Here is a 15,932-nt window from a genome sequence, read left to right as displayed (position 1 = left end):
CCAAATGCCATTCTCGGAGGCTGGTCATCCCGTGTCCTGTCACACAGCTGGCCAGTGACACGTTGCAAGACAGACGTGTCATTAGAGCCAGCCTCGACCCCGCACTGACAGGCGAAGAAGTGCCCCCCTCACCCCTGGGCCTGGCTGGCGGTGCCGTGGCACTCCTGCCTCCCTGGCTGTCTCCTGCTGGGGAGGCCAGCCTGGTGCAGCTGCCACTTGCAGCACCCCTTGCTGCCCGTTAGGGCTGTTTTTTTAGCCTGGCAGTCTCGTGATCAAGTGAAAAGGATCACGCTGAGGAGGGAAAATGACTGGAGACGACACTTACGCTCGTTTGCTGCCTGTGTTTAGTGCCGAGCTGCCTGAAATACTGAACTTTAATTCCTTTACAAAAAGATGTGCTGTAGCTATGGTGAGGCTAATCTATAACCCTCGCAGTCTTATATAATTTGCTACTCCAAGTTAATTTTAATTCATTACAATAAAACCCACCTAATTAAAATAACTCTTTAAAGTGAAGTATTAGCTTGATCCTGGGAAAAAAGAAAAAAAAAAAAGACAGAATCTTCTCATCAGAGGGCGATTCATCATACGGCAGTGCACGCTTACAAAAATGAAAAGGTAAAGCAATAAACAAGTACCCACAGAAGCGGGGCCAGGCGGAAAGGGGCAGGCAACAGGAGGCCTGCTCTCCCATCAGCACGCCGAGGATCCTGCCACACAGAAGTGGCACTTACTCTAATTTAAAGCTCTCGTAGTTACTTCACCTTGGCAAAATTTATAAACTAATAACTTCAGTAAACAGACCGGCGCTGCAAACAGGAAAATAAAACCAATGCAAAGATCCAGGCCCACAGAGGAAGCAGCTTTCCCAGAAAGTTACTGTCTTCAACAATAAGATAAAACATTTGTTTGGGGGCTACTCTTCTAGTCCCTGAAGTTCAATAACAGTTCTGCATTGTAACATTAGCATCAGCAAGATCTGCACTGCCTCTTCACTCTGGTCTGTATTCTATTCTCTCCACAAATCTCTTCAGCATCTTAAGGCATTTTACAAATCGGTATGCTTGTGTTCTGGTCAGCTCAACCAAAGAAATACTGCTCGATTTGAAAGAACCTGCTCTGGGGCTTTGGCTTTCCCTTAAAATGTTGTTAAATTGTCAGGTAATCTGCTTTCAAAGTGCCAGTTCTAAAACATACTCATATTTGCAATTAAAGCTCACAGTCTTCCTGGTTTCTACTACTTTTTGTTTCTCAGTACCTATTAAAAATTACAAAAATGTAGTGTTCTCCATTTACATGAGCAAAGAAGAAAACCAGAAAGCGATTACAAGGGTTAAGCAGCAAGTCTGCGGAATACATGCAGCACAATATTGGAATGTTTTTTCGTGTGTGTGTGCTGTATCCTAAAACACACCACTTTGTAGAAAGTTCTTTTCAAATCAAAGCACTACTACAGTAAAACAACTGCAGGCAACATTTCTGAGCCACGACGCAGTTTGTGTCAGAACGCTCATCACTTCAGGCTGACCTGTCAAACTATCTTTGGGAACACGATAAAAAGGCAAATCTGCAAGTTGGTAAGAAACTTTTGAATGATAAAAAGTATGCGCTGCTCACGGACTACAGGAAATAATGCTGTGCAGTGCCAGCCGAGCTGTTCTGATGCTGACAGCAGATGTCTGCCCCTTCCTACTGCTTACAGGCACACCTGCTCGGGCTGTGCTCCTAAGACTACTGTGAGGGAGTCAACGTTGTGAAGCTCCAACAGAAGAAACCAAATAAAAAATTAGGGCTCAGTTGAGTGATGCAGAGAAGAGATCAGTATTTAGTACTATACTGCTATCAGCAGTCATGCTATATTATAAATTGCATGTGGATGAAGTCAGTGAGATGACATTTTTGAACCTTGGGAGGCAATTTCTGGTGCTTACATTTTCAGGAGATTCTCAGCACCTTGCAGAATCTGACCCCTGAATCCAACCCATGTACTTGGGTGGCTCAGTAGGGTCTCAAGATGCCTTGTTTTAGGCATCAGGGATTAACATTTTGGCCACGGGGCTTTTCCAGAAACTAACACAGTTGTCAAACAGTCTACAGAGCTCACCAGAGAATCATTTCTAAGGGTTTTGGAATCACCACTTTTCTGAGATATATTTCTCTATTAAGTTCTGCAGAACAGTCCAACATCTGCAGAGACTTACCATTCTCTGATAAATTTTTGTCATTTTCAGACTAATTCCTATACAACCACCATATATATTTTTTTAAATCCTTGTGGCCTAAACATTCAAATCTTGGGCCAGCTCAGTCCTCAGTGCACGTTAAAGCATTCATAAGGCTGCCCGACCTTATGCCAGCCTGTAACAGCACCTGAGGGATTTATATATCAATTAAAAAACCCTGGAATTCATTGGAGTCTGAGATGTGCCTGCAAGGACCAAAAGGGAGTGATACAGAACCAGCTAGCAAAATAAACAGGAATTGCTGCATACTAAGGGAATCCTTGGCTGTCTGACTAAAGGTACCTTTTATACTGGCAGGGGATGCAAATTGGAGCCTGAGGATCCGCACTTTCATTTTCAAAGCACTTTGCAAACATCAACCACTTCACCTTCACACCATTGCTTCGAGGGAAGTAAATATGTGCAGTTCCAGCATCCTCTGTTTTCTGGAGGTGCAAAGAAGCACCCGGTGTTTTTTTACAGGCACAGTCTGTGTTCACACACAAAAGGGAGCTTTTGACAACCTCTTTCTTTGTGGGCAAATGAGTTTCCCAAGGACACCAGGGGAATTAGTGGCAGAAAAGGGATTAGTAGAGAGATCCTGCCATCCAAGCCTGGTGCTCAGTCCGCCCTGCCTCTCCTGGAAGACACCAAGGCATCTCACTGCATCCCAGCCATATACTGCGTTGTTGTACAGGGCAGATTATTGCATGTCATCCTTTATAATCTCTCCTTTAAGAGGGAGTCTACCCGCTTTCCATGCGTTCCCCCTCTGCTTCCCCCCGCAGATGGTGGCAAGGTTAGAGACAAGTTGTTTTCTCAAGGCTGAGATTAAAAATGGCTCTGTGTTTTGCTAAGCATTCCTCTGAAGCATGGGCAGCGCGTGCGTGTGTGTGTGTCTGAGAACGACCCCAGTGAAAGGGAGGAATGAAAGATGCTAAACAATGCTGCACAAAGTTGCAGACTGTTCGGCTACAGGCCAGAAAATGAATCCAATTTTTCATTCTGTCATTATAAATATTTCAGTGCAAATGGTACTGATTTTCTGCAACTGTGGTTAAGCAAAGGGCCTCCGAGTGAATATTTAAGAAAAAAAAAAAAAAAAAAGGAAAAGGAGAAGAAGGAGGAAGGGAAAAAAAAAAAAAAAGAAAAAAGAGGGAGGGGGGAAATTAAGGTTAGCAACCAATTAATTTCAAACTTCAACAGCAAAAAAAAAAATCTGGGAAAATTTCTATAGCGATGTGGTGTATGTGACTCCAAGAAGGAAGAAAAAAAACATTTACTCTGCTCTTCTTCTGACAGTTTCTCATAAAATATCTGCAGTCCATCTATCTTTTAGTACTCCAGGCTCCTCTGGAGAGCAGAAAATAGTAGTTTAAAGCTCACTTCAGTGCCAGTCTGCGGGAGATTGCTTTCCACAGGACCCCTGCTGATGGAGGCCTAGGGGAAGAGGCCCAGGAGTTATTCAATCAGTCCAAGGCTCTGGGGCGGCTGGGGGTCCGCTGAGGGCTGATTATAAAGCTGCCCTCCTGTTGCCTGCCTCCGAACAGAACGAAATGAGCAGCCTCTTGCTGAGCAGATTCTGCAAGAAGGAATTTCACCTGTCACGGAGTTTGTCAGAATTTCAGGATTTATCTTGGTGCAAAATTAATAAAATACCAACTAGGATTTCAGCCTGACTACTCAGCTGTGTCATCTCAAAGTGATCTTTCACCTAAGAAAACCTGGACACAGAGCTACTGAAGTCATCCTTGCCCTACTTTTGCTCTGGAACTTCAGCAGGATGCTATGACTGAATAACAAAACCATCAGATGTGGGTTTCCTGACAATTACACTGAACGTCAAGCACTGGGTGGGTGCTACTGTCCTAACGCGTGACCTTCCACCTTACTTCCGTGCTTCCCGAATCTCCCTGGAATAAGCTAGGAATCTGAAATATAAAAAGATCATTTCTGTAGTTTATAACCTAGTAGGTCCCTTATGGCAGCACATCTGTTAAGTTCATATGCTGGTATTCCAGGTCTGGATTTGATTTATAAGTTTTAAAGGAGTACAAACAACAGACTACATAAGATTACATTCAGTGAAACCCTGCAAATTAATATTGCTGTGACAGTCAAGTACATGGTCCTTTAACCATATTCTGAGTCTAATATCTATCCTTGCAGTAAAGTGCCAGGTTGATAAAGCATCATCTCAAGCTTCTGTGAACAGAGTTCAGCTCTTTCCAAGCTAGATAGTCTCACCGGTCTTCTGACAGTGCCTTACAGCAATAATAATAATAAAAAATCTTCGTATACTACCTATTTAAGTAAGATTGTGCTAGCTTATAGCACTTGGTCACATGAATTTCAAGTCTCAGGTAGCATAGAAGCAATTAACTTGCAGCCTGCAAGAGAGCTTTTCTGTTAAAAGGGGAGATCAACTTGTAGAAAATAAAATTGTTGTCAGCTATGCTAGCTGACAGGTAAATAAATATTATTAAATTTACAATGCCATTGGTTCAACTCATGACATGGAAAAAAGAGATCCACTGTACCAAGAAACAGCAAAATATGCCCAGATTGGGAAGAAAGATGCCATTAATAGCTCTTACTCTACAATGTGGAAATTTCTGTACCCTGTTCAAAGCTGTTTCCTGTCTGAAGTAACAAATTTACCTTTCGATCTGCTCGTCAGCATTTTCGAGGGAGAGCTTAAAACAAATGGTAACACATCCCTTTCTTACCTCCTCACCCTTTAAATGACAATTCAACATTAATACTCATCATAAAGCCACCTTTACCAGGCAGTAGTAGTCTGACAGTTTTAACACCAAGAGATCTCACAGCAAAGAGAGAGAGAAAGCACGCAAGTGGATGCACAGATGGTGGGAGGGGACACAGGGTGCTCTCAGCAGGCTACAGTGGAGATGCATTAACTCCACAGAGGGATAAGGGCTTCCCACCAGTACAGTCATGAATTATAACTGAGCATGGGAGTGAGTTCTTAGTGCCTGTCTCACAGCAAATATACTGTTCCATTTTCCTGCACAGTCACCTTTCACCTTTACAAACTCAAAGCAAAGCAAAATGCACCACTAATATTAACAGTAGCTCGGTTGCTTTATATTACACAGCACACATCTATCTGTACACACAAAGTACGGAGGGGAGCAGTGCATCCACTGACACAGAGTACCCACCAAGCTGATTTACACACCCACGATCGGTGCCTGTGCCTAGCGATTCTGCTGCAAAATGAGGCTGTAACAATGCAGACAAACAACTAAAGCTGCGTGTAGAAATGTGTGTAACTCAGCAGTATTGGTTCACGAGGACTGAATCATCTCTTTCCCCCTTCCCTTGTTAACGGGGTGGAGGACATTCATTTCAGCTTTGAACACAAAGGAAGCTCTACTTAAAAAACACCACGAAAGCCTACAAAAACACTACACTCTTTTTCCACCCAAAATCATATTTTAGCCTCAGCCTGATCAAAGCACGGTGAACCTGACCCCGGTAACAGGTAGGAAAACTAAACCTGAAAGCTGTTCCTCCTGGCTGGGGTTTTGTAATGAACAGCTCCAGTTGTGTAGCCATCTGCATGTGAGTCCCTTTGACTAATGTTTGGAATGGAGCAATCTAATGATGCTGATGCTCTAAGAAAAGAAAAAAAAAGAAAAAAGAAAAAAAGAAGGAAAGACACCACTTTTGAGCCAAGTTTGCTGTTTACTGGAGTTTCCTGGACGTGTCTCTTTATGAATCACTGACCACACCTTGTTTTTACAAACTATCTGCACCTCCTCCCTAGGGGAATTCATCCCCTCCCAACTTTCCTCCTACTCAACAAACCTATCAATGGAGAAAACTTGTTATTTTAGGCGGCTGAAAATTTGACCAATTTAAAGGATTCATTTACCATGCCTTTCACTTTCGTTTAAATCCTCAGTGCTCCTGTTCTAAATGACAGCACCGCAAGCGCTGCTTTTAAGCACTATTCATCTTGCCTACCACATCTCAGCCTTTCACACAGAAGGCTGCTCTCTCTCCAACAATGGAGTCTTACTCCTTTATAGCTGGAGGGCAGAGACTGTTACGAGCTGTAGACTTGCTGCAAATATCACAATAAAGGATACAAATGTGAATTTCTCTTAAAATACAGGTTCAGCTCTGGAGGTACCTCGCTTTAGAAAGCTCTGTCAAGAGCAAACAATATATCTTCCTCCAAAACGCACAGCAGCCACCCAGCTGAAGCTGCTTTTCCAAATGATCTAACGTGTCAACGGAGTCGGGATGATTGTGAATCTTATACCTTTCCCCATTTTGTGTCTCTAATCGATATTTTACCTTCCTTCACACTTGACATACTCAATCTTGGTTTGGCAGCATGTCTTACAGAACTTTAAAGACAAAGATCAAACATCCCCCTCTCTCTCCAAATCTCTGAGTTTGAGGAGAAGTGGGGCTACTGAGCTAAGCTCTGTGGTGGAAGAACGTAGGGGTTGGACTACAGACCCTGGAGGGTGGCAGTTTTGCTGATACTGATCCCTATGCACCAAAAAAGCATAGAAGAGTGAGGATGCTGGGGTATAGCAAGGTCATCGCAACCCTGTGCTAGCACTATGGGGGGAATTTGGGGCAGATCTCGAGCGACAAGCTTTCAGTACTAGCGTTGTGCCATCACTCATTGGGAATCGGCAGGACCAGTGGAGAGTGGAGCCAGGAATGAGGAGCTTATTCACAGGGACGGAGGGAGGGGGGCCGGCAGCAGGGCAGGGGGAAGGGAGGCAGATTTGCAGAACTGGCCATGAAGCTCCTCAGTACACCATAGCTGGATGCTTCATAAAGTCACACTGATGGCAGTCCCGGAGATGGCCATCTGTTGTCAGCTCTGGGCCAGATGAAAGATAATATAACGGCAGCTACTGGTAGCTAACAGCAGGGCAGTTGTAGGAAGGAACGCGTCCTAGAATGAAGAAGTGGTGCTTCCTGTTTAGCACAGAAAATCAGTCATCGATATCAACTACATTAGCAAGAAATTAATGGATGGACAATTAAGAGAACTGAACTGATCTACCAGGGAAATCATTCACATGCAAACACAGCGCTTATTTCTTCTGCTTACTCCAGGTGTATTAGCCAACTGATCTGACTAATGACGAGGTGTAGGCTGAAATGGTCAGGGCACAGATGATAAAAACTCATTTTCTGCAAAGGGCAGAATTCCATTTCTAATGATTATTTGTGGGTCAGGGAATACATTTACTGCTTTCCCTGCCCCCAATCTACAACAAGACTCCCTGATGTTCACAGAGGTTTCTACAAGGACTGAGGTTAGAAATTGGCCTTTATGTAATAACTGAACTTCCCCTTATTACTATCATGATTTATTTTTACAAGTGTCTGATCATTATTATCAGCATCACTCAGCAGAAAAATGTTGGCCTTCTAACCACTATTATTTCTATCTTGTTTCGTTCTTTGCCCCATAACCTCCTTCCTGCTTTTCTACTCCTTTGCCTTTTGTTTTCCCTCTTCTGCCTTCCTGTGTATTTTCATTTCTGCAGCAACTTATGATTTGCTTCTTTGGACTGAAATCCTGCACACTTTGCTGTTCCATTTGCTAAAACAATCAGAAATCCTGATGTTAATGTTGGCATGTAACATCATTGCTATGTTTCAGAATCAACACTTAAAAAGACAAAGGAAAGTGAAGCTTATCCTCTCTCTGATTGCCATTGTTTCCGTCTGCTTTCAGACTGGAGACAACAAACTTCACTTAATATTTTCATAACAGTCTTTGCAGTCACAAGGCTTACCATATTTTCTGTTTCTACAGAATATATTTAATGCTGACCATCCCAGCCAATAACGTGACCAGATCCAAAGTATGGGTTAACTTTTTTTGTGTTGCAACTCATTTTTTTCAAAAATAGATACCTATATTTTACATATATATATACACATATATATATCCAGGCATTCAAGAGCATAAACAGGAAGGAGTAGGTAAGATAGGGACATATATTCAAGTATACACACACTTGGATATGACTCTATCCCCCTTGAAGGAGAAGGAATATACATTTTTCCTTATTTTTGTATGGATATATTGTGGGTGTAGCTCAGTACTTATTCTGGACATCATACCTAACTTCCAATCCTTTTGCCATTTTACTGTTCCATAAGTCTGAATTTCTTTTCAAGATAAAAGTGGTTTATTTAAAGGTAATACTCATCAGATAACTGCTACATTGTCAATGGATGATATTATTGATGAAATTACAGAACTGCTACATTGACAATGATTGCAGTTCTGCAATTCATTGACAATGTAGCAGTTCTGTAATTTCATCAATAATATCATCCAAGCATCTGAAAAAAAAAGCAGAACCGTGACCAATTCAATAGCTGCAGAAATTTGAGGAATGTTTTCTCAGGGAATGGGAGATTTTGTGAACACATCATTTCCTGCTTATTTACAGGAAACAGTTCAGAAAGTTTCACAAGTTGACTGTGTTGCACATAGATTTATAACTATATGGAGAATGTGGGAACAAGTAAGAACCAGCCCATCTTTGTCAAGCACTATTTAGTGAAATCAAAATGGTCCCTATAAAACTCGGGCACTTGGGGCTTGGTGGGCTTTGCAATGTGCTATAAATATTCATGGTCTTACAAACTACCCACAGGGAGTGTTTACATTTGAATAGGCCAATCAAAGGCTGGTGAACTCACCAGCTCCAAACCTGGAAATTTCTTATTTGGAAAAGAATCACCACATGGAAACCTAATATGGCTGTAACACTCCTGTATCCCCAGCGGGGAAGGGGCATTCTTTTTTTTTTCAGGAATTCTTTTTTTTTTTTCCTTCCTTTTTTCTTCTTTTTTTTTTCTTTTTGGTATTTAACCTTTGTTTGACATTGAAGCAAAAGACATGTAGGGGAAACACTTTGAAGGTATGTCCTTAAAGAGCTAATGTGGGGGTGTCTCTTGTCATTCTTCTCATGATTGCCTTTTTGAGAAAATTTGCAAAGAAAGTAATTCCCCCTTCTACGGAAAGAAGTCACAAGCCTCAAGAATATGAGCCTGAACTTTTAAAATCTTGAATGACATAGAAACATACTTTATCTGCTTGGGCGTTGAGAATTTCCAGGGACATTCTCTTAAGCATGGATTGTCTTAGGGAAATAAAACGCAGTTGATATAGCCACATGCATACATGCACCCATGTGCACATACCTACATTTTCCTTGAAACAGAAAGCACTGTAAGGGTTCAGGAAACAAAGCACTCAAACTAGTAATACTTGCAACACATGCCTCCCTATCTAGTTCCCTTAAAACATAAGCATTAATTATGTTCCTATCTCTGGCACACATATTGTTATCAACATACTCCCTCACTTGATAGAGACGATGCATGGTTAAGTGGAGCAAGTTAGTACCAGACTTTGCAACTGAATCCAGCTCTACTGACTCCCAGGCATCTGCTCTGACAAAAGCAACCTGCTAAGGACTAAGACCAACATTACTGAACGTGGCGCCTGTATTTAGACATTAAAACTGTTTTGCTGAAACCTTACAAAGAGGCTGTGGCTGCTCATCACCAATGCTTTTACTAAGGTTGCTAACTTCAGGCATTTATGACCTGATTTCCCGATGTACTCAGCACCAGCTTCTTGCACTGACCTTAACTACAGCTGGAGGTGCTCAGCACCCTCTCAGAAATAGGCCATTGAGTTTAAAAATGTTGGCCTAAAGCTTTGATTGTTAATTGGATTTCAGGTAGACTTCTTTTTAAGAAGAGCTGACAAAGTTATTCCCTGCTGGCTTGTGGCCTTTGGGGCCTAGAAAGCCAGCATCTCTGTTCCACTCCTCAGCCTAAGAGTTTGGGGACCTAGAAATGCCAGAGCTAATCTCTAATTTCACTTAAAAATGTTTTGAGGCCTTTTCTCTGTGAAGCAAACATCCTTGAAAATGTAACTTCACCTGCAGGTTTTAAAGTTGTGTCCCTGTTTTTGTATAAAGAGTATAAATTATTCATGCTCTCCCCTGTTGTCATGCAAGGCTTACCATTGGGATCTACACAACACACAGCCTCAACTCTCTTGGGGGCACTGGCAAAACAACTCCTACCTGGAGGTTGTGGTGCCACTGCTGATGCTATGGCTGATGCTACTCCCACACCAACCTCCTTCCCAGCTGGTCCCCAGAAGGAGGCACAAAGAGGCAACTCCAGTCCAAGTCAATTAGCAGTGTTCTCTAGCTGTCCCCATACAAGAAAATACAGGAATTGAATCCCAGCTCTCTTACTGTTTCCAGTAGTGGTTTTGGTCAAGACTTTTATTTTTTTTCAGTAGCCTAGAGTTTGCTTAGCTATCCTCTAACTCAGGGTAAGGATATTTTTAAAAAGTTTGCACAACACTGAGATCTTTGGGAGCATTTTACAATGCAGAAGTCTTTGGAAAATGTAACCCTTAAAGAAAAGAAGTAAAGACTAGAAGATTACTTTCAACTGGAGCATGAAAGTGTTTCAAACTGGACATCCAGAAAGGGACACACATAAAGTTACATAAAACTTCTGGAGACTCTTCTGTGCTGCTCCTGCCTTGCTCTGCTTCATGTATGCTCCACTGTCAGCTGCTTGCACCAGGAGTTGCGAATGTTCTCCTGCTGTTTTAAACAACGTGGATAACATCTGCTGTGAGTGCTTCATTCTTTCTTTCATTCTTTCCCTGGGGAAGGAACCGTGTATTTCAGTTTGGAACAGCTCTGTTGTGGGCTGGGGTTTTGGGAAAGGTTTAGAAATCTGTGCTCAGGTACGTGTTATACGAGAGAAGGGAGCCTTTAGCACCTCTAGGTGCCAATACTCTTAAAAACGTAAGCTGAGGATGTTCAGGGCAATACTTTACTGCAGTGGAAGTCACTTCTGCATACCTGGGTCAGCCTGCAGGAAAGTTGTGGCTCCCATGCACTGTAAGCTTCAGCTCTTTGATAAAAATACTCACTAAGCAGGGCTGTCAACTAAGACACTGTTACCAAAAGGGAAGAACTATTCAGGTGATCTCGGAGACGTGCTGGACCCAGAATGAGTCTTAGAGCACAACCGGGCAAACACGTAGGAGGGCAGTGCAGACAGCAAGAGAGCATGCCGAATGTGCTCCTGGTCTCTTTTTGCTACTGAGGATCAGTGCTGCAGATCTCAGTATTAGCTGGAATGTCCTCCAGTCTGATGGCTTCATGCCCAGGTATTCTCTGCTGATGGAGTCCAGACGGGAAGCAGCAAGGGCGTGAATCACTGAAGCCAGGTCCCTTTCCAACAGGATGGGAAGTAACTGCTGATCCAATTATTTCTTGCCCTAGTTTTATGTCTGTAAAGTGGGGATACTTAACTACCCCATGAGCAACTAATTATTAGCTATAAAATGTTAAGTAAATGCTCTATTTCACGAAAAAGAGAAGCAATTTTTGTAGTGGGCAAAATGGTCTTGAGAGGCCATGTAATCTTGGCTAGTATCATATTCAGAATGAACTATCACCACTGATAAAACGCTGTTCCTGTACAATTATTCAGAATTTCTACTAGGCATTGTTACCTCTCTGACCCATCAACATAAAATAAATCTAAAATTAAACCATTCACTCTGGGTAATACCCCACAATGCCTTCTCACAAATATGCCTTCTCACAAACACCAAGGTGTGTTGTGTTGGCTATGGAAGGAACACTAGGACTGGAAGTAGGAAAGCAGTGTCTACTTCTCATCAGGCACAAAGGAAGCACTAACATTCATTCAAACATCTAAGTCTAAGTCTGAAGTCTAATGCAAAAAAAAAAAAAAAAAAAAAAAGGCACTGGAAATAGCATGATGATAAGAAAGGGAAGTTTTAATAGGCAAAATTGACTTTTTCATGATTTATTGAAAATTCAACATTAAATTAAATTAGCAATAGGTTTCTTTACATCCTTACAAATTAAAAGTTCAGTGTAGTGGATGATGAATGGAGAAGAGTGTTTTAGTTAAATCTGTACAGAAAGCTGTATGGTCATGCTCCATCTGTAGAGAATTTCAACTTCTGGGAGACATCTATGCACTGTATAAGAACACTTACCTTGTGGCTTCCTTATCTGATACTCATATCAGATACATTTCTCACTTTAAAGATTGTTACAAGCCTAATTCTATGATTCTGTTTATGAAAACTGCTTATTGTACTAAGCACTTCTTATTAAAAGTGTTCTATTCTAAAGAATAAACATTTTTAGGGACAAACTTTATCAGCTCGATTTCGAAAGTGTAAATACACCACATAGGCATTTGAACACTGCAGAACACGTAAGTGTGCAAACTCAAAACTCAGAACACCCTTAAAACATCCAGTTCCATTATATAAGGTTTCTATTTGCTTCCTTTCTGCAGTGGTAGTATCATCTTCAAAAATTTAAAACTAGCTCAATAGCTATGGAGCACAAAGCTATTTAAAGGAAGTGGTAAAGGTGGGAGAAGAGTAAGCTATGGAGAAGATTAAAACTAAGTCTTGCACGTTTTCTCTAAGAAAGGCACATATTTTATCAATTAAATTTGCAAACAGAGAGAGACCAGAGTAGTAGATAATGTGGAAGTATCAGCTCAGGACATCAGGTTTCTAGTCCTATACTGGCCACCAAGGGAAGCTTGGTAGGGAGTGAGGAGACAGTAACTTCCCCAAGGTGAGAAGAATGTAGTATATATATTCTCATGTTCCTGTAGTCTGGTTTTCCTGGAACAGGAGTCAGAAAATCAAAAGCAATGAAAGCAAAGAATCACACTGGGCCAAACACCAAGTTAAGCACCATTATAGTGCATTAATTTTCTGTACCCCTGAATTAATTCCTTTTAATTATCAGCTGTGCTATACACATGGAAAGGGCTTCTATGTTATTGTGTTCTTCTCTGCTCAATCTTGCTCTTGTTCTTATTCTGCCCTACAGCCATGGAGCGCTGTCCATGGCTTCTAATCTGAGATGATTAGCATCTCTCATGTATGGGAGATGCACTTTAGATGCATGTTTAAATTAAAAGCAAGAAACTGCTCCTGTTAGAGGAAATAAATAGACTGTTATGCTGCAAGCCCCAACACAAGCCACGGTAATGTGAAAGGATAGAGAAACATAACCCGGAGGCTAGTTGCCAAAGATTCCACTGCTTCAGCTGGTAGATAGCCTGAACAAAGCGATGCTTCCTAGAAGAGGTTTTAAATGAGATCTTGAGATCAATGTATTTTCAGTAAAAGCAGACTCCAAAGGTCAGTACCTACTGCTCTGCCTAAGTGCTTTGCTGCCCTTTTACCATCCTGGGTAGATAACTGGAGGTAAGAGCAGAAAGCCAGTGATCCCAGCATATGTGAATGGCGCGACGGAATGGCATTTTTTTTTAAACATAATGAATTCTCAACTGGGGTGGGGCTACACAAGTTAATTAAAATAATAAACATAATGAATTAAATGAATAAGAAAATGAATACCTTTCCCTTTTTGCCAGCATAGATAAGCCAGAGAGAGGCTGTCTCTAAGGGTATGGAGATGTGTTCTGTTAAGAGCCTTCTGCAGCACGGAACAACCAACACACTGATTGTCACCTAGCCAATGTAGAGCATAATTTGTCTCTCTGTGGGGACATCCTTTTGTGCCCTTCACTAGAAAACCAGGTGCTTCAGTTACGTTGAAGTTTTAATGAACTAGGCTTAGATGGAGACAGCAAAATCTTGCCCTGAGTCTTGGGCAGGGATGAATTTTCAGTGGAAAATCATGTGCTTTTATTATAATAAAAATGCAGAAGGCAGCTGCTGGGGACCCCATGTATTTTGAACCGAGATCGTATTTTAGAGAGACAGATCAGCAAGGAGGTGATGTTACACGTCACCTGGATCTCCGCATTTTGCATCTACAGAATCCAGTTATCTATTCTGCCTTTTTTAAACCCAGTCTGAATTCTGCTGTTAAAACTCATTTCTATCCTATTGTTCCTGTTTCTTCTCACAATTTTCTTTTGCATACCTGTACTTTTTTTCTTTCTTTTTTTTTTTTTTTCTCCTTTTGGTCTGATTTCTCTAACAATCTTTCCTATCTCTTTTCAGACATTGTCAATCTCCACATCTACCCACTTCTGTATTTTGATTAATGATGAAAAAAAGAATTTGTGAAAATCAGTAAGCCAAAATATTTGAATATTTTCTTCCTAAAAAAGCAGTTTCAACTTATTGGAAGCACTTTGAAAAACAAAACAAAACAAAACAAAAACCAAAACAAACAAACAAACAGAAAACAACAAAAACAACACACAGAGAATATCTTGACTGAAAAAAGCAAAGAAAATGATTCCACAAAAACCATGCTGTGGCTGAAGCAAATACAACAAAATTAGTTTCTGACCTTTCCTCATTCCACTCAGTTTCTGCTTTATTTTTCCCACAAGTACAATAACTATCTACACAACTCAGACCATTTTCTGACTTCAAAACTCAGTCCTGCCTCTTCCTGTCTACCACTATGTAAGACTGTTTTTTTCCCCCTAAACATTTAACTTTATCTTTTCTTTTCCTTGTTCTCCTTCCAGTTTGGTTCAGAGTTTGCATGTAATACCTAATGCAGACAGAAAATAAAACAGATTTGGATCTATGAGAAATAGGAGAGAAATTCAGCACAGGCACTTGAAAGTATCACAGGTATGGTCCTCCGGATGACCTATGGGTCCATCAAGACAGAAGGTAAGAAAGACCATCAAAAAGGCTTTCTTCCTTATTGCTTCCATGCAGAAATGGATTATTAGTACAATCTACATGAACATCAAACTCTTACACAATGAATCAATATATGGTTTAAATTCTCTTATTTCTTTTTTCTCCAAAAAAAAAAGTATCCCATATCATCACACCAAACATTAGTATCAGGTTTTCAGAATGTAAAACTTTCAGGAAGTGAAATACAAAATGAGTGCATGGGTGCACATGCCAAACTAGCCTTTTGCCTCTGCTGATGAGATTAAATCCAGCTCTAGTGCAAAGCTGAATTACTTGTGCACACTGCACTCAGTTAAAAGACTTAGAGAAGGGAGCATATGCTACAAAAAAAAAAAAAAAAAAAAAAAAAAAGGAAAATCTTGAGTGCTGAAAAATCTTTTAATTCCAAATAAAAATAATGTGGCGGGATGAAGAGAAAAGGCCTTAGTGCACAAATAGTACACTTTTCCTTGCTCCACCCCTACAGATCATCAGAGACACTGACATTTTTTCCTCTGTCAACTGAATTTAATATCTCAATGTAAACTAAAATAACTTAGAAGCAATCTTTTGCTGCTGTCTCAACATAAAACACCACTTCAGGAATACATACCACCACCTCTCATTTCAAGACAAGCTATGCATGATGTTAATATATAGTAAATAATTCCTTCAGCCAAACTTGTCATCAGACCTTTTTCAACATCTATTTCTTTCTCTCTGTCCTTTTGTTCTCATTAATAAACCGTATCATAAACATACCACAGGTGCCACAAACAGCACACACAAAGACAGCATACCATTTGTTTGACTCTGTTTTTCCTTTTTTTTTTTTTTTTTTTTTCCACCAAGTAAGAATTTGTGGGAAATGGGTTTGGCCAGCAGGTAAATTCTGTCTATTCTTTTCCCCCATCCTTACACTGCTACATCAGTGCTTAGCTTTTCATATTTTGATACAGCAGAATATA

The 15,932-nt window shown here is 40.9% G+C and overlaps 1 protein-coding gene across 2 annotated transcripts in view; it reads right to left on the bottom strand.

Moving 5' to 3' along the window:
* Window positions 1-15,932, bottom strand: part of ZNF521 (zinc finger protein 521) — a 231,568-nt gene that overhangs the window by 11,683 nt on the left and 203,953 nt on the right. The window lies entirely within an intron of this gene.

Source organism: Netta rufina (genome assembly GCF_964035555.1).
Source record: "Netta rufina genome assembly, chromosome: 2".
In the NCBI taxonomy this organism is placed as follows: domain Eukaryota; kingdom Metazoa; phylum Chordata; class Aves; order Anseriformes; family Anatidae; genus Netta; species Netta rufina.
Note: the sequence above shows the minus strand (reverse complement) of the source record. Positions and strands in the feature narration are given on the sequence as shown.